Raw genomic sequence first — 12,844 nt, forward strand, 5'->3', positions numbered from 1 at the left:
CAGTTGTGCACCACTGCACCTGGCTTTTGTGATTTTTCCCGTTGAAAAATAGTCAAACCTTAGACAAATTTCTTAGTAAGTCAAGCATAGTTGAACTGTTTTTTTCCTTTACCTTTTCCTAACTCTATAATTGATACACCTTGTCATTATTGTATTCACTTTATGATCCCCAGAAATACTCTTACTATGCATGAAATCTGGGCGATCTTTGGTTGTCTTCTTGGAAGAAATAATTTACCCAAAAGACCAATTTGTAAAGCAAGCAAAAGTTTAATTGGAGAAATACAAGAACACTCCAAGAGAGGAGTGGGCTGACCCTGCTAGAAACACCCCCAAGACATTCTGCATTGTGATCTTCTATTGTCTCAGTTCTTTTTTTACCCAGTTCTCATCAAAGTTTGGGGATCCTCCCCTACTGTGTTTAATGCACATGCACTGGAACCAGTGATCAATATGAATCCTATCTAATGGCGAGTTTTGTACTAATTGTGCCTGCTCAGCTCTCAGGAATTCCTCTTTTGCCTTTTTCCTTCCTTATCATAATCTAGTTAACAACATTCTGACAATTCGACCATGGAGTGAGTGCTGGGCATCCTAAAAGGTGTTCCTGGGTGTTCTTTCCAACATGGATACCCCCCTTCATGCCTGCTCATATTGACTGTCTACTCTTACATTTCTCCCTCAAGGAGTTGGGGCTCAGAAATCTTTTGGGAGATGGGACAGAGGTCATTCTCTGAAGCTGCTTGCTGCTGAGAAGGGACATCGAGGGTCTTCAGGGTCCTTCCTCCTTGCTTCCTGTCATGGTGAGGAGGATTTGACGACTGTTGCTGTCTCTTGGAAGATTTAACCCATGGTGTCCAGAGGAGACATGTAGGGACTTGGTTGTCCTGGAGGGAAAGAAAGAGGTTGATATCCCCATCACAAAATCATTTGAAGTTTGATGGTTTCTAGGTGAGAGGAAGTAAACTGAAAAGGTTCAGAAAGCAAGGCCTAAAAATGAGAAGGAAAATAGAGGCCAGGGGTCTCAAGAAAGGGAAGAGCTGAGAATGAAGACCAGGTGACACCCAAGCAGAGCCAACCCTTAGCATCCCTTTCCCAAAGGTGAGAGGCCTGGTTTATAAGATCTCTAATGTGCTCCTGGACATGCCCTGATCTGTTAAAAGAAAAATAAAAGAATTATATTAGAAATCTGAAAACCAAAGGAAAGGAGATACTATAACCTTTAAGAAGTAGTTCTCCATTCTAATATTTGAAGACAATGAGCTTGAGGCATGAATCCTTAAGTCTTTTCTTGGATTATGTATTTTGTTGAGACCTAAACTGTCATTAAACTTTCCATTCTAGGACTGGGATCATAATACACGTTGCCAATAAAGATCTGGTCTGCTCCTTCACTAGAAGTCTGTAGTAAAATCTGCTAGAATTTCCTTCTGTGAAGATTGCAAAAGACAAATGCTGTTTATTTTTTTCCCAAATTGTAGGAGATCAGTCAGGGTGATGGAAGAAATTATAGGAAAAAGATACAAACCTTACTGGAAGGCTGGGAGGTTTTGCAAAAGCTACGAAAGAGAATTTTGCTGAAGGTAGCTAAATTCTGTCAGGGTAGATAATAAGGAAGTGTAAGGGAACTGATCTAGATAAATTTGCTTAGGCCTCAGAACCTGGCCTTGAATCATCTGCATGCAGGACTGTTCTCTCGGAAGGGGGGGGTGCACCATGTTAATTACCCACAAGTTGTGGTGACTCAAAGCCTTTATCATTAAATCTGGACTAAATAAATGCCCGCAGCACAGGCTTGTTGGGGTTGTAGCTGCTGTGATTCTTTACGATATCCTCTTTGTCTGTGAGCAGCCCGGTCCTCTAGCTTCAGGCCTAGACAAAAAATCCGTGTGTGTGTACATTTTTCTTCCATCACTGGGCCAGGGTCTGCAAGTCAGACCCAGCAGGTGGTACCCCGTGTGAGGAATGCTGCAACAAATCATGACGGAACCCTTAAAAACGAAGGTGAACAGACTGTGCTGTCAGTAAGTAAATCATTGATGCCTGCTTGGGATTTCCAAGTTTGAGGGAATTGTTCAGGCTACGGTTTCATCACAGGACAGCAGTTATCAGCTCAGCAGCAACAGTTTATAAAAGTATTGAAACAGCTGCTTAAAGTTCGTGGAAACTTGGTTTCACAGGCTCAATTAAGGGACCCCATGCAAACTGTTGTTTCCCATAACCCATAGGAAATAGGCATGCTAGACGCAGAGCTCTAGGAATAAGGCAGGCTAGATGTAGAGCTCTGGGAACAAGTGGGGAGAAATCTTAACATCATGCACAAGGGCAATGGTTCTCAATAACATGTCTAACATTATGGCCCTTAGTCTGGGCTGCTTTGGTCCTGCTCTACATGGAAGAGCCCAAAAAAGGGAAAGGAAGGGGAGCTATCACCTACCTTACCGCCTTCTCCTTCTCCCTCAGTCCAGCCATTAGCAAGCAAAAATAACAAAGAGGAAATGGAGATTCTGCCTGATCCTCCTCCTCCAATAAATTGGAAAAAAGACAAGGGATACGCTACAGCTATGGGACCCTGTCTTAGGCAAGCAGCATTAGAAGGGGAGCTCTTAGCCTGCCCAGTAATGCAAGACCAACAAGGCAATCAGGTATATGAACTCATCTCTTTTGACTCTTATAAAGAGATATGAAAAAGCATTAAAAGAAATGGAGCCACTAGCTCATTTATGAAAGGAACAATTGAAGCCATAGCAGACAACTTCTGCATGACCCCATGGGACTGGTCAGTGCTAGCTAAAACAACTTTGGAGCTCAGCCAGTACCTCTGCTGGAAGGCAGAATATGATGAGTTGTGTGAACATGTCAACCAGAATCAAGTGACTGGGTAAGACATGACAGCTGCTATGCTCTAGGGGAGGGGTCCCCATGTCCGGGGTCCCCATGCCCATGTACAACAAGAACTAAATTTTGTTCCTCAAGCCTATGCACAAGTGTCTTTGCATGCTCTCAGGGCTTGGGACTGAATTCCCAAAAGTGGAGTTCAATAGGGATCTTTTATAAATGTTCAACAATGGCCTCAGGAGCAATTTGTTGAATTTATCAATTGGTTAATCCAGGCAATTAAGAGACAAATTAGTCATGCCCAGGCCGCTAATACCTTATTGTTGCAATTAGCTTATGAAAATGCTAATGTCAACTGCCAGCAAGCAATGAAGGCAGAGGAAAGGCAGCCACAGTTGGAGAACTTATACAAGCATGTCAACTGGTGGGACTGAAACACACAAAGCCAAAATATTGGCTATGGCATTAAGACCTCCTAAAATGAAAAGAGAGAAAAGCCCAAATTGTTTTCTATGCAGAGAGCCAGGTCATATGAAGAGGGAATGCCCCAATAGTAGAGACCAAGGCAACTCAGGAAAAGAACCACCTTCTATATGCCCCTGATGTAAAAAGGGGAAACATTGGGCAAATCAATGCAGGTCCAAATTTGATAAAAATGGCAACCCCCTAAGTAATCAAGTGGGAAACTTCCTGAGGGTCCAGCCCCCAGGCCCAGCTCCAAACTGGAGCAATGCCAGCGGCTTTCCTCAGTTGGATGCAAAGCCCACAGTCTCTCTCAGAGCAGCCAACAGTGAGAGCACAGGACTGGACTACTCTGCCCCAGTGAATTAGTGTTAATAGAAGTACAAGACCCTAAAAGCGTTGCAACTGGAATCGGGGGCCCACTGTCTCTGGGAACAGTAGGAATCTGGGATCAAGCCTATCCAGTAAAGCAATCAGTGTGCTCACCAGGGTAATTGACAGTGATTATCAAGGTGAGATATTAGTTATGATGGAATGTAAAGATCTGTGTATTCTTCCCCCTGGATCAAAGATAGCTCAGTTACTACTTTAACCATACTGGGTTCCCAATACCCAGGGAAAGGAAAGGGGAAAGGGAAGTTTTTGAAGCACGGGAGCCACAGGAGTATATTGAAACCAATTAATTCCTGATCAGAGACCCATGATTACCTTAAAAATTGGAAATAAAAATTTTACTGGCTTATTGGACACAGGGGCAGACATTTCCATCACTAGTGATCAAAACTGGCCAGAAACTTGGTCAGAAACAAACAATTATGGGCATCAGGGAAGCACACACAGCCAAGCAGAGCATGCGCCCCCTAACACGTGATTCAGAGGGAAGAAAATCAGTTATACAACATCTAATCATACTCATCCCTGTTAATATTTGGGGATGGGACATATTAGCCCAATAGTGGGGGTCACTCTGCAGACCCCTTTCTAATAATGGCCACTGTTATTATCCCTCCCGTAACCCTAACGTGGCTCTCTCAAAATCCTATTTGGTTAGAACAGTAGCCTTTAAAGGGAGAGAAATTACAATAAGCCCATGAATTACTTGAGGAGCAATTAAAAGCCAGCCATATAGAACCATTAAAAAGTCCTTGGAATTCACTCATTTTCATCATTCCCCAAAATCTGGCCAAGTGGAGACTTTTACATGACTTATAGGCTATCAATGCTAATTTGCAACCTATGGGGCCCCTTCAACAGGGCCTCCCTTTCCGCAGAGCGATTCCTCAAAATTGGCCTATACTCATTATTGACTTAAAAGACTGCTTTTATATTATTCCCCTTGCAGAACAGGACAGAGAAAAATTTGCGTTTACCATAACAACCATCAATAATGAAAGGGCAGCTCACTGACTGCATTGGAGATTGCTCCCTTAATGCTAAACAGTCCCACCATGTGTCAGTATCATGTAAATCCGGTTTTGCTCTCCAGTAGAAAATAATTTCCTAATTACAAGATTATTCATTTTATGGATGGTATTCTACTGGCAGACCCAATGGAGCCAGAACTTTTAGGTTTGTATGCCTCTGTCTTAAAGAATACACAGTTAAGAGGTTTAATCCTGGCACCTGAAAACGTACAAATGTCCTCGCCTTTGAAATGTCTTGGATACATACTAACTTCCTGGTCAGTAAGCTCTCAAAAGTTTAAATTAAATACTAGCAACTGTCATACTTTAAATGATTATCAAAAATTACTGGGCAATATTAATTGGCTTTGCCACACCTTGTGCATAACTTCTGATAAGTTGTAAAGACTGTTTTCTAACCTAAAGGGCAATACAGCCCTAGACTCTCCCAGGTATTTAACTCGTGCAGCAAAAAGGGAAATGGAGGAAATAGAGCAAGCTACTTCTCAGAGACAACTAGATTGCATAGAATCAAAATATTCAGTTCAATTGCTTTTTTTTATTCCTACTAAACATTCCCCAACAGAATTAATAGGACAGATAGCCCCAGTGCTACGCTTCCTAGAATAGGCTTTAGACTCACATACTGGGACTAATACTCTATATCCCTATATCCACTTAGTTAATAAAGTCATCTATTCAGGCCACAGATGATGCAAACAGTTGCTAGGTTATGACCCTGATGTCATCAAAATTGCTTTAAGTAAAAAACAATTTGAAGCAGTAGTGCCCATATCTCTAGGTCTTCAGATAACACTGATTATGCAGGCCATACAGAGCATGCCCTTCCTGCTGACAAACTCATTCAGTTCTTATCTCATATCCCTGTAGTTGTTCCTACAAAACTAGTTCACTCTCCCATACCAAATGCTTTCATGCTTTTTATTGATGGCTCTGGTAAAAATGGAAAAGGGGCTAATTTCCTTACTTGTTCTGGATTTACTAGCACTCAGAGAGCTAAGGTTGGAGCCTTAATATTGGCCCAGGTGACCTTTTCCACTCAGTCTATCAACATTGTTAGTGATTCTGCTTACTCTATTTATTGCAGAACCTTGAGACAGCCCTCATTAATTCTACTCTTGACCCCCACCCTGTGTGCACTTTTTCTGTGACTTCAGCAATTGCTAGATCAAAGTATGCATCCTATTTTTATCACACATACTCAAGCCCACAGCTCACTCCCTAGTCCACCAGTTCATATCAATGATCAAGCAGACCTTCAAGCTATGACGTCACTGCTTGACCAAGCCACCCAATCACATCAATTTTTCCACCAAAATGGGAGGAACTTAACTAAACTATTTCAACTTACCCAAAGACTAAATATTATCCTGCAATGCCCAGATTGCCAGCTCACAGGCACATCCCCTCCTTCAACAGGTGTTAACCCTAGAGAACTAGAAACTAATCAGTTATGGCAAACAGATGTTACACACATCCCTGAATTTGGAAAACTAAGATATGTACATGTATCCATTGATACCAATTCTCACCTAATCAGCGAACATGCTTTACCTGGAGAGTCCACCCGATATGTCATTAAACATCATCTTTTAACTTTACGTTTATGAGGCAACCTACAAAAATTAAAACTGACAATGGTCTGGCTTATGCCAGCTCACAACTTCAACAATTTTGTCACACGTGGAACATTCAACATTCCATAGACATCCCGTATAACCCCCAAGGACAGGCCATAGTAAAACCTGTCCATTGCATCCTTAAAAATATGCTCAGAAAACAAACAAAAGAAAAAAGAAAAATGTAAGGAACCCGCAACACTATTGGCACAAGCCTTATTTACCATTAATTTTTAAAAACTTAAATGATAAATTTCAATCAGCTATAGAAAAGCACTTTGCTAAAACCTCTCAAGAATAAAACCCACAGTTTTATGGGAAGATGTAAACAGCAATATATGGTGTGGTCCAAGTGATTTGCTAACATGGCGAAGAGGATATGCTTCTGTTCACATCCTCTCAAGTCCTCTCTGGATTCCAGCAGGACACATCAAACCATACCATGGCATGGCTAGGACCCATCCCGGTACCAGAAATGAAGAAAATGACCCTGCAGGACATGCAGCTCCAGACGATGCGGCTCCTTTGGATGACACAAGCCCTGGACATTACCTGGGGGATGCTGAAGAAGACAATTCAGGAGGCTGAGCGAATCCTGCTTTGAACACAAACACCATTCACTCCAGATAATCTGTTCCTTGTTATGCTCTCTATTGTACATTGCAATTCACATAGGGTGTTGATCCTTTTTATGCTCTCACTTTGCTTGCAACTCATACCTGCTACACTCTATTGGGCTCGTCTTTTAGATCTACCTTTTTTCCGGCCTGCTTCCTGGGCAGACCACCCCCTTCCCAGCCTCTAACAACATAACTGCTGGGCCAGAAGGGATTGACTTACCCCCAGTAGGGTCCCTCATTAATGACACACACTGGACTAAGGTGCCAGGTAACACTACATATCACTCTACTATCCTCCCACTGTGTGGAAGTTATAATAGTTCTAACCCTTACTGTATACCTGCCCAAACACTATGATGGCTGCATCATGGCAAAGGAAATGCCTTCACATTCTTGGTTGCAGGTAGCCTTAAACCAGGCAATGCAATCAATGTCACTTTTCCCAACATTCCTTCCTGTGCTAAAGAATGTAGAAGGGAAAGTAATGGATTCCACTTTTGCTGGGAAGTCTGTCACAGGGGAGAAGCTCATGGCCTCCAGTTAGGCAATTATAATATCTTAGACCGAAGCCCCCAATGCCATTTTCAGAGCGACCATACTGATGTCTGCATTCATCGTGGTATCAATCACAGTTTCATAGCCACGTCGTGTTTCCCTATAATTTGAGCCGATGGAGGGATAGGATATCCCAGACCCCAAGTAGAGTCCATGCCACTTGAAGACACTTTATGGTGCCTGGGACACCTTAGCATCTCCCTTAACACCAGGCATGGGATATACCATAATTCCAGTAACAATTATACTATGATCTTTATTCTTAATCACACAGATCAGTGCCTAATTTGCACTACCCATCCATATATTTTCCTTATGGGAACCAATATTTCCATTATACCCCAAAAATCTATGTTTGTGACCTAAGTACAGTGACAGGCTTCATTTGCCTCATGCATCACTAATTACGATATATCTCATTTAAATACTACAAGAGTCATGGTATTAAGGAGACAATCTGAAGCATTCCTACCAGTCAATTTGACATGCGATTGGCAACGTTCCTCTGTTCTTGCCACCTTAGAACATGCCCTGCCCCAGGTCAGACACAAAAGATTCATAGGCACTTTTATAGTCCTTATAGTCTCAGCCATAGTCACCTTGGCAACTGCTAGTGTTGCTGTGGCCTCCATTACTGAACTAGTACAAATAGCTACCTTTGCAGATAACTTGGCCAGAAATGTGCCTAACAAGCTTCTCTTACAGCAGGGTATAGATCAAAAGATTCTGGTATGCCCATAAGCTCTCAGGGCTGCCTTAGAATATGTAGGAAAGTGGCAATATGCACTGGCATTCCAACAGCAATTATACTGTGACTGGGAGCATAAGCATATCTGTGTCACCTCTCTACCTTGGTATCAATCAATACACAGTTGGGATGAAGTGAAGTAACACCTGTGGGGAACCGTATATAATAATTTAACAGAAGACACAAGGCAACTTAAAACTAAAATTCTAGAATCCCTAACGTCGTATATCTACACGACCAACAAACAGCCATATGGCAAGATGTACAAGAACATCTCTCCTGGATAGATACCCAATCCTGAGGGTCACTCCTTGATTGGAAAACAATGTTATTGATTATACTCATGTTTATCTTATGTTATTTACTAATTCTAGGATGCAAAGCAGGAATACAAGTCATAACCGCTGCACCAGACAAACCTGTTGCTGCACACATCTCTATTCTTCAGTCAACAAAACCTGATGTGAAAAACAGAAAAGTGGGAGACGTAGGAGATTGGTCAGGGTGGTGGGAGAAATTATAGGAAAAAGAGGCAAACCTTCTTGGAAGGCCAGGAGGTTTTGCAAAAGCTTTGGAAGACGATTTGGCTGAAGGCAGCTGAATTCTCTCAGGGTAGATAACAAAGAAGTGAAAGGGAATTGATCTAGATAAGTTAGTTTGCTTAGGCCTCGGAACCTGGCTTTTAATCATCTAGGCACAGGACTGTTCTCTCTGGAGAGGGTGACTATGTTAATCACCCACAAGTTGTGTTGACTCAGAGCCTTTGTCATTAAATCTGTACTAAATAAATGCCTGCAACACTTGCTTGTCAAGGCTGTGGCTGCTGTGACTCTTCACAGCATCCTCCTCAGTGTCAGTGAATGACCCGGTACCCTAGTCATGGGCCCAGGGAAAAAACCTGTGTCTGTATATTTTTTCATTCCTCGCTCAACCAGGGTCTGTGGGTCAGATGTGGCACCAAATGATGTCTAAATAATGTGTTGTTTAAAAAGTCACCATGAGTGAATGAAACATACCACAAATAATGTGTCTCCATCTGATCAGAGGTCCATCTTGCTCCAAGCTCCATCTTGCTCCAAGCTCCATCTGCTCCCAGCTCTATCTTGCTTGGAGCTCCAATCACTCTGAATTCTATCTTACGCTAAACACCTTTTGCTCTGAGCTACATCTGCTCCAACTTAAACCTTCATAAGGACTTCATCTTGATCAGAGCTCTATCTGCTCTGAGCTCCATCTGCTCTGTGCTCCATCTTGCTCATAGCTCCATCTAATCCGAGCTCCACCTTGCTTGGAGCTCCATGTGATCTGAGATCCATCCTGCTCAGAGTTGCCTCTGCTCTAAGGTCCATATGGCTCCAAGCACCATCTGCTCTGAGCATCATCTACTCAAAACTAAACCTTGACCAGAGCACCATATTGCTTGGAGCTCCATCTGCTCTGAGTTCTAGCTCGGTCGAGGTGCCATCATGCTCAGAACTCCATCTGCTCCAAACTCTATCTCGCTCAGAGCTCCATCTTGCTCCAAGTTCCATCTGCTATGAGCTCCCTCTTGCTTATAACTCCATGTGCTCAGAGCTCCAACTGCTCCGAGCTCCATCATACTCCAGGCAACATCTGCTCCAACTTCCATCTTGCTTTTAGCTCCATCTGCTCTGAGCTCCACCTTACTGGGAGCTCAAATAACTCCAAGCTCCATCTGCTCCAAGCTCCATCTTGCTCAGAGCACCATCTTCTTAGAGATCCAGCTGCTCCAAGTTCCAACTTGTTGAAAGCTCTAACTGCTCCAAGTGTTATACCCTGCTAAGAGATCCAATCACTTTGAGGTTCATCATGCCTTTAACATCATCTTCAAGGTGGTCCATCTTGCTTGGAGCTCCATATGCTTCGAGCTCCATCCTGCTGAGTCACATCTGCTCAGAGCTCTGTTTTACTTTGAGCAACATCCAATCACTTCAAGCTCCATTTTGCCCTGAGCGCCATCTGCATGGAGCTATATCTTGCTCTGAGGACCATCTGCTCAGAGGACCAACTTCTTCAGAGCTGCAATCACTTCGAGGTCTATTTTGCCCTGAATGCCATCTGCCCAGAGCTCCATCTTGCTCTGAGAATCATCTGTTTGGAGGTCCATCTTACTGTGAACAACATCTCTGTGTTCCATCTTGCTTGGAGCTCCATCTGTTCTGAACTCCATCTTGCTTTTAATCACTTTGAGCTCCATCTTGCTCTGAAAACCATCTGCTCAGAGCTCTGTCTACTCAGAGCTCCATTTGCCCCAAGCTCCATCTTGCTCAGGGCTCCTATCACTCTGACCTCCATCCTGCTCTGAGGACCATCTGCTTCCAGCTCCATCTTGCTTGGAGATCCAATCTGTCTGAGCTCCATCTTGCCCTGAGCACCATCTGCTCGGACATCCATGTTCTTTGGAGCTCCAATCACTTTGTGCTCCATTTTGCCCCGAGCACCATCTGCTCAGAGATCCATCTTCTTTAGAGCTCCAATCACTTTGAGCTCTGTCTTGCTCTGAGCTCCATCTTACTGTGACCAACATCTTCTCCAAGCTTCATCTTGCTCGGAGCTCCATCTGCTCTGAGCTCCAGCTTGTTTGGAGCTCCAATCACTCTGAGTTCCATCTTGCCCCGAGCACCATTTGCTCAGAAATCCATGTTCTTTGGAGCTCCAATCACTTTGAGCTCCATTTTGCCCTGAGCGCCATCTGCATTGAGCTACATCTTGCTTGCTCTGAGGACCATCTGCTTAGAGAGCCATCTTCTTTGGAACTCCAATCACTTCGAGGTCCATTTTGCCCTGAGTGCCATCTGCACGGAGCTCCATCTTGCTCTGAGGACCATCTGCTCAGAGCTGCATCTTACTGTGAGCAACATCTCTGAGTCCCATCTTGCTTGGAGCTCCATCTTCTCTGAACTTCGGCTTGCCAGGAGCTCCAACCACTCTGAGCTCCATCTTGCTCTGAGCACCATCTTCCTGGAGCGCCATCTTACTCTCTAAGCAACATCTTTTCTGAGCTCCATCTGCTCTGAGCTCCAGCTTCCTTGGAGCTCCAATCACTCTGAGCTCCATGTTGCTCTGAGCACCATCTGCTCGGAGCTCTATCTTACTCTAAGCAACATCTTTTCCAAACTCCAGCTTGCTCGCAGCTCCAATCACTCTGAGCTCCATCTTGCTCTGAGCACCACCTGCTCAGAGCTAAGCAACATGCTTTCTGAGCTCCATCTGCTCCGAGCTCCAGCTTGCTCGCAGCTCCAATCACTTTGAGCGCCATCTTGCTCTGAGCACCACCTGCTCAGAGCTAAGCAACATGCTTTCTGAGCTCCATCTGCTCCAAGCTCCAGCTTGCTCGGAGCTCCAATCACTCTGAGCTCCATCTTGCTCTAAGCACCATCTGCTCAGAGCTTCATCTTACTCTAAGGAACATCTTTTCTGAGCTCCGTCTGCTCTGAGCTCCAGCTTGCTCAGCGCTGCAATCACTCTGAGCTCCATCTTGCTCTGAGCACCATCTGCTCGGAACTCCATTTTACTCTAACCAACATCTTTTCCGAGCTCCACCTTGCTCGCAGCTCCAATCACTCTGAGCTCCACCTTGCTCGGAGCACCACCTGCTCAGAGCTAAGCAATATGCTTTCTGAGCTCCATATGCTCCGAGCTCCAGCTTGCTTGGAGCTCCAATGACTCTGAGCTCCAACTTGCTCTGAACACCATCTGCTTGGAGCTCCATTTTACTCTAAGCAACATATTTTCCGAGCTCCAGTTTGCTCGCAGCTCCAATCACTCAGAACTCCAATGGCTTCAGAACAATGTTTGGAGTGCCAATCACTCTGAGCTCAATCTTGCTCTGAGCATCACCTTCTCTTAGCTCCATCTTACACTGAAAAACACCTGCTGCAAGTTCCATCTTGCTCGGAGCTCCTTCTTGCTCCAAGCTGTATCTACTCCAATCTCCATCTTGCTCAGAGCTCCACCTGCTCCAACCTCCATCTTGTTTGGAGCTCCAATCACTCCAAGCACTATCTTCCTGTAAGCATCATCTGCATAGACATTCATCTTACTCACAGCTCAATCTAGTCAGAGATCCATCTACTCTGAGCTCCATCTTGCTGGGAATTCCAATCACTCCAAGCTCCATCTTGCTGGGAGCTCCAATCACTTCCAGCTCCAGTTTGCTCTGAGCACCAACTGGTCAGAGCTCATCTTACTCTGAGCAGCATCTGCTCTGAGCTCCACCTTGCTCGGAGCTGTAATCACTGTGGTCTCCATTTTGCTCTGAGCTCCAACTAAAACCGAGCAACATCTCCTCCAAACCCCATCTTGCTTAGAGCTCCTTTTTCACTCTATCTGCTCTGAGCTGCATCTTGCTCAGGGCTCCAATCGCTCAGAGCAATATTCAGAGTGCCAATCACTCTGAGCTCCCTCTTGCTCTGAGCACCATCTGCTCTGAGTTCCATCTTACACCAGCAACAAGTTCCATCTTGATTGGAGCTCCTTCTTGCTCAAAGGTCTATCTGATCTGAGCTCCATCTGGTTCGGAGCCCCAATCACTCCAAGCTCCATCTTGCTCTGAGC

General features: G+C 44.3%; 1 long non-coding RNA gene across 1 annotated transcript in view; it reads right to left on the minus strand.

Annotated features, from left to right (window-relative positions):
* Positions 1–250: 250 nt before the first annotated feature.
* Positions 251–12,844, minus strand: part of LOC119622786 (uncharacterized) — a 37,433-nt gene continuing 24,839 nt past the window's right edge. The window contains exon 4 of the long non-coding RNA XR_012088769.1: positions 251–887. This is a non-coding gene — a long non-coding RNA (uncharacterized lncRNA). The remainder of the gene's footprint in view (positions 888–12,844) is intronic.

Source organism: Chlorocebus sabaeus, chromosome 16, assembly GCF_047675955.1.
Source record: "Chlorocebus sabaeus isolate Y175 chromosome 16, mChlSab1.0.hap1, whole genome shotgun sequence".
NCBI classification, from domain to species: domain Eukaryota; kingdom Metazoa; phylum Chordata; class Mammalia; order Primates; family Cercopithecidae; genus Chlorocebus; species Chlorocebus sabaeus.